Source organism: Amblyomma mixtum, chromosome 3 (genome assembly GCF_055824585.1).
Source record: "Amblyomma mixtum isolate Tamu chromosome 3, ASM5582458v1, whole genome shotgun sequence".
Classification (NCBI taxonomy): Eukaryota; Metazoa; Arthropoda; class Arachnida; order Ixodida; family Ixodidae; genus Amblyomma; species Amblyomma mixtum.
In genome coordinates this window covers 328,446,877-328,453,769 of record NC_143014.1, presented here as the reverse complement: position 1 = coordinate 328,453,769, position 6,893 = coordinate 328,446,877, and positions in this window count along the sequence as shown.

Genomic DNA, 6,893 nt, shown 5'->3' with positions numbered 1-6,893 from the left:
CCATCTTGGGCAGGATCTTGAGTAGGCGGGATGATCTCCCTCACAGTTTGCGCAGCACAGGGCTGCGGCTTCACAGTTCTCAGAGACATGCTCGTGTGAGGCGCATTTTGCGCAGGTTTGTCGACCACGGCAACTCAGCGAGCCATGGCCATATCGCTGACAGTTGAAACACCTTCTGGGGTTTGGGATGTAATGTCGGACTTTGATCTTCAAGTAACCTACTTCGATGTATTCAGGGAGGGTGCTGGAGTTGAAAGTGAGGACGAGATGTTTGGTTGGTATTTCTTTGTTTTCGTTTCTGATTTTGATGCGAAGTACATTTGTGACATTTTGGTCTTTGAGACCCTCAAGCATTTCGTCTTCAGTCAGGTCGAGAAAGTCAAACTCTGATATCACACCACGAACGGTGTTCAAGGATATGTGTGCAGTTGTTGTGACAGGAATGTCCCCTATTGAAACTATGCTTGACAGTTTGGAGTGCTGGTTGCTGTTTTTAATTTCCAGAAGCAGGTCACCGCTAGGCATTTTTGACAATTTGTAGCCCGTGCCCAAGGCATCGGTCAGACATTTGGAAACTATGAAGGGAGACAATTTTCTGGCAGTTTTTTCAGCTTCACTGTGGATGACGCGGTATTTTAGAAACATTTGTTTTGTTTTTTGAAAGTACTGGGCTGTAAGTTCTTCGGTCCGCACTCTTTTTGGAGTGCGATCATTGTTTGATGTAAGGGATGCCATAAAAATTATGTTCTGCGGCCATGGTGCCAGCCACCCACCATGGAGCCCAACAAGGGGACGGGACAGGAACTTGAAAACCAAGCCCTGCCCACGCCAGCTGTACACCACTGCTATAACCAAATATGGGCAACTCAGGGTAGTTACACCACACAAGGCTAACCCTAGCCGCCTATGAAAAGTGAAAACACCGAGAAGAGAGGAGGAAACAGGAGAGTTGTAAGAACGAGACAGGAAAGTTTCCCCGGACACGGCAATGCCACGCACGGCTAAGCGCGGGCGCTCGGGTCCGTGGTGACGCACTGTTCACCATCATCCCCCTGCGGGGATGTCCCTGCAGATGCTCAGGTACCCGTGGTGTCGCAACTCACCATCGTCTGCATGAATCAGACGCCCCTGCGGGGCTGTTTGGACGAAGAGCCCCAGCCGTCAACATCGGCGCGGCAAAACCTGCCATAAAAAAAAAAACGCGCAAAGAAAGTTCAGCACAAGGCCTCCATGACGAATTTAGGGAGGCAAGAAAAGAAAGAGCCCAGCGCTTTGAAAAAAAATGACGCTCTTTGAGCGCCTCGTGACGGCTGCCGAGAAGGTGGCATCCTCCGATAACGATAAATAAATTTTCACGTGTTCCATCAGACAATGTGCCGCAACACTGTTTTATTTGCAATAGTAAAGATGCGATGTTCCACTATTCATTTCACAAGAACACTGACAGTGGCACACACTTCTGGAGAATATGGACTCAGCACTGCTTCTGCGCTATGGCCTTTCGCAGGCTTTCGCTGTACACTACCAAACTGCGGTCGACAGTGTCATTTTCATCATCATTCCCTACCTCTTCAGTCTGATTAATTTGCTGAAGCTCGTCGAAGAAGTCCCGTTCAGCATTGCACATGTTGTGCAATACGCATGCACCCATGATGACCAGACAGCACTGCTTGATGGTAACAGCATCGGCCAGATACAGCCTTCTGAACCGCTGCTTGAGAAGGCCGAATGTGTTCTCTATTGCAGTTCTTTGCTGGGAATGACATTTATTGTATTTCTTCTTCCATACCTGGAAGTTGTGCTCAGTGTCTCTGTAGGGAGTAAGCAGCCAAGGCAGCAACGGGTATGCACTATCTCCCAGCCGGTAGTCACTGCCGCATTTTGTCTTTGCTTCGTCGTAGAAGGGGCCTTCACGGAGAACTCTAGCATCATGGGCTGACCCTGGGAACCCGACCAACACGTCAATGAATTTATTCCTGTCGTCGCATATTCCCTGGAGGATCACAAAGGGAAACTTTTTTGCGATTGAAATACGAGGGGGCCGACTCCGGCGGGGCGTTTATTTCCACGTGGCAACCATCCACACAGCCAATGGTGTTCCGCGGTCCCTTGCCTGCACTTTTTGACAAAAAGCCAGCCTTAATACGCTCTCGTTCTTGCTAGCTTGGCCATGAGATGACTTCTCCACTGATGCTATGCAGGAAGCTGAGCACCCTTTTAATACACGCATGCACTGAGGACTCTGATATGTCAAATTTGTCTGCGAGAGAATACATGCTACACTGGTTTCCCAGATAACCTAACGCAACGAGGCAGGTCTTCTCAGCACTGATGCGAGGGCGCCCGCCGTGACCTTCTGGGAAGAACTGAGACGTTTCATAGCGGGCTGCTTGATTGCAGAAAGTATCGCGTGAAAGCCGGAAGAGTCTTTTGAGTTCAAAATCAAAATAACTTCCAACTACGTCCTCGTAGTACCGCGGAACGCGGTTTCTGTCCATCCTCACCAACTTTTCAGCCAATGCCACAGCCATGTCGTCGATTTCGTCGTCGCTGTCCGAGTCTACGAGTTCCATGGCTATGTCGACAAGAGTTGACAGGGCACCACAGGATAACATCGTCTTTTAGGCACCACGAGCAGCAAAAAGGGAACACAAACACGCCGGCGGAAACACGAAAAATCGGGCATATGTACCGACAGTGCACGGCACGACCCCGCTATAACCACGCACAGCGGCACACAGGGAGCAGAAGGCTTGCATATCTTTTGCAAAGCCTCTGCACCTCAGAATTCGTTTCAGAGTGGCGCTAGTATCGCGCGCTAGCTGCACCACTGTACTGCGGCCGCAAGAGTGCTGAACCGTCCGTGCACCGCAGTGAACCGAGCTGGGAACCAGTTGAGGAGGTGCAGCTGAAACGAATAAACCTTATATGTACCCCCGCCGGGCAGCTAGATGACGTCATACCAGATAGCGCACCTAACGCTCTTGCCGATGGCGAGCGCAACGGTTAGGTGACGTCATGCCAGATGGCGCGGCGGAGCGGCGAAGCGCAAGTGCGGTGGTTGCTAGGCAACGGCTCTTGCGGCGGCTCCGCCGCACAGCTGCAGCCACGAGCCCACGGCCAAGGTGCGACCACGCTCGACGAGGCGAAGTGGCCTGCGTAGTGAAGCTATCGCTTCAAAAAAACTGGGACCGCGCTAATTTCAGTCGTCTGGTACTAATGGCGCCATGCACGAAAAACACCGATTCCTACCGAGCCGGAATACCCGGGTTAGAACCCGACCGCGGCGGCCGCGTTTCAATGACGGCGGAACGAAAAAGGCGCACGTGCGCTGTGCGATGTCAGTGCACGTTAAAGATTCCCAGGTGGTCAAAATTATTCCGGAGATCTACACTACGGCACCTCTTTCTCTCTGTCTTCTTTCACTCCCACCTTCCTACCTTCCCTTACGGCGCGGTTCAGATGTCCACCGAGGTATCTGAGACAGATACTGCGCCATTTCCTTTCCTCAAAAAAATTTACCAATTTATCTAAGTGCGTACGTGTGGTGCAGTGGCACCGCTAAGCGAGGTGGCAAGCAAATATATTGCGTGAGTTGCGGTCACAGTGTGTTATGACACGCGCGGTGGGACGTCTGGCAGGAGCTATGTACGGACCAAGGGGGGATACTCGACGCGAACCGCACATTCCGGTCGTCAGTTGCAACCGAGGGACGCCTGGATTGCTGATAAGTAGAAGAGAGGCGCCGTACTTTCGAGACGCGAGCAGCGTCGCGGAGACTAGTGTATACTGTCGCGCAAAGCAACCGACGAGGAGCAAAAAACAGCGCTAGGACACTCATAAAGATCGACGGCGAATTCGCACATTCGCTTAGCAGCCAGAATAACGTTTAAGACCCTTGTTGGCGAATACTCGCCACATACTGAAGGAAGCACCTGGCCGATTCTTGGCTGGTGCTGCCCCTAGCCAACAGACGCTCAAATCTGCGCAGGCAAACAGCACGCCATGTATGCATTGTGTAGTGTGGCGATATGTTCCTTCACTGAAATAAAATGGCTCTCAATAATTCCACTTCATTTTTCCTTTTTTTGGAAACCTACTTAATCTTTAAGTTTGTCTGAAGTCAACACAGCTCACTTACCAAAGCCATATCAGCAGCTACACTGCGAGCTATGGAAAGAGAAATGATTGGTGCAACGTAAGAGACCGCAAGCGGGCAGAGTAGGTGCGGGAATAAACACGGGTTAATGACATCCAAGTCGAAATCAAGAGAAAGAAATTGGCTTTGGCAGGGCATGTAATGCCGAGGCAAGATAACTGCTGGCCCATATTGGTTAGAGTTTGATTACAAGGGAGGGGAAGCGCAGCAGGGAGCGACAGAAATTTAGGTGGGCGGATGAGATTAAGACGTTTGCGGCTATAGGGTGGCCGCAGATGGCAAAGGAGAGGGTTAATTGAAGGAGAGGCCTTTGCCCTGCAGTGGGCGCAGTCACGCTGATGTTGATGATAATGAGTGCTCGTCTGATGCAAGGTAGCACCACTATGCGGAAGGTGAAAGCAAATCTGTCACGCAGAGCCCAGCGATTCCTTTGCTATAAGGCAACCGTTTCGCGTCTGCAGCAGCAACAGGCAGCTGTTTTTAATGCAGGAAAATTCCTTGTAACAGAGAAAGGCTTAAAGTCTCTAAAGGTGAAGAGGTCGGCTGGAAAAAAATGTCTTCATATATGCTACCAAAGCTTGGGGAACGGGACGAATATAGGTGGAGAGTGAAGGTGGAGGGTGATGCCCCATTAAAAACAGCTTCATGCAGTGTGCAAGACAATTGCTTTATTCTTTTCATGCAAGTTATCATCATAATGTGCACATACACACACATTATTTTGTGCACATGTCACTATAAGCCGGAACATGTGTGAGGGTCAGGCGAAGGAGCTAAAGGAGAATGAAAATAACTGGGAAGTTACAGGCCCCACAATTAAGATGGAAGAACAGCAACACGACAAGAAAAGCACAAGCTAGCACAGCAGCAAGATAACACAAAGGAATCAAGAAATGCAAGGCTGGCGTGGCCCTCACCACAATATATGAGGGAGGCACCATCACAGACAGGCGGTGGTATTCTGGCAAAAGGTGACAGTAGCGTATAACTCCTTCCATTCTCTACCTAATGATTGCTTGTTTTTGTCTTATAAAAGTTCAGCGAGGAGAACAATGTAAATGGCATTGGCAACGATTTGCATAAACAGACGCGACCGCATAATGAAGATGAGAAAAAGTATGGATGCAGTTTATTATTTCCACCCTGTGTTTACTGTGTTTAGACCAAAGTGAGGAACTAAAATCTGATACAATCAAATCCATGGTGTCGACGCATGAATAAATCTCGGGATGAGTAAAATAAAAAAAATAATGTCACGGGAGCTATCAAAGCTTTCCAATCATCGACGGCACAATGCGGTCACAGAGCTTTCAAATTTTCTGTGACTTGTCCGGAAGCTACATGAGGGATTTGAGGAATCCCCTAGGGGAGGGCTCTGGATTCATTTGAACCACGTATGGCTATTAATCGTGCGCTGACACTGCGCAACATACAGCCGCCTTTTGCGCTTTGCCTCCATCCGCCGAGGCCAGGATTTCAACCGGGTTCTCCGGCTCGATAGCCGAGCTCACGAGCCACTGAGCCACTGTAGCGGATGGAAATGGATGCACTTCGAGAGTAGTGTCTAAGTAAAAAAAAAAACACGAATCAAAGGAATCTCCTAAGATTATTTAGCATTTCCCATGTCGTACAGGAAGCCTTGGTAATTGCTCTGCGGGTGGCGGCAGCAGGGCTGTGCACAAAAACTGTTCCTATTGCAAAAGTGACCATTCTCTCGCGCATGCCAAACAGGGCTTCCCACGGCCCGGCCGTCCCGAACGAACGACCCTTGTTGCCCCTCGAGTCGAGCCTTGGAATAGACGATGAGCCGCGCCTGGGCTCTCGGCCCCCCCGCGAGCACATGGAAAACGGGCCGTCGAACCAGGTTGCTGGTGTGCTCGCACGGCTGCGAGTCCCGAATATTCCTACGTACAGCTAGTAACCTAACATAAGCAACATCAGCAATATCGCCTTGTCTGGAACTAAAATGCACATGAGCGGAAAACACATCCCAATGCGATGCGACCATCTTGATATGTACGTCCATGTAGTATACATTATAAATGCGATCATAAAAAAAAATCAATTTTCTTGTTGCAGTGAACGTTCTATGTACTTTTCCTATAGATACAACGCTGTCAAAGGATACACATCATCAGACATGAGCTCCAGTGTCCTCAAGCGCTCTAGGCTTGGCGCCCGGAGCACATCGACTGATTCAGTATGGGTCCGATCGGGCAGATGTCCGGAAGTTGCTATTGTAGCGCCTTGTTAGAAGCCACTTCCCATAGATGTCCCTACAGACCATGCAGGAGGATAACGAACACTGTAGGCTTTGGAGAATATAGTGGGATTCAGCAGCCGGTGTGAGTAGCGATAACGTTACACGGCGAGGATGTTGGCACCATCGACGCCTTCCCCCAGGTCACCCCGGTGGCACAACCTTCCTCTGCGGTGTGATGTCTGTGGGACCCTTGTGTGCACCTTACAATTCCGAGGATAGCGAAGAAATCGGACTTATCAAGCAGATGCCTTAAGCAGATGACAGTGTCCTTAACCCTCACCGACTATAGTGACCGCACGCATGTATACACGGATGGCTTGGTCTCATCAACTAGTTCAGTTTGCGCAGTGGTCATTCCTGAGACACGAGCCAGTATTAACAAACAAATTTAATTCTCATAGACATCCTCCACCGGGAGTGAATGGGTCGCTCTCGGTGCGCCTGTACAATACATAGGTCAATCAACACCCC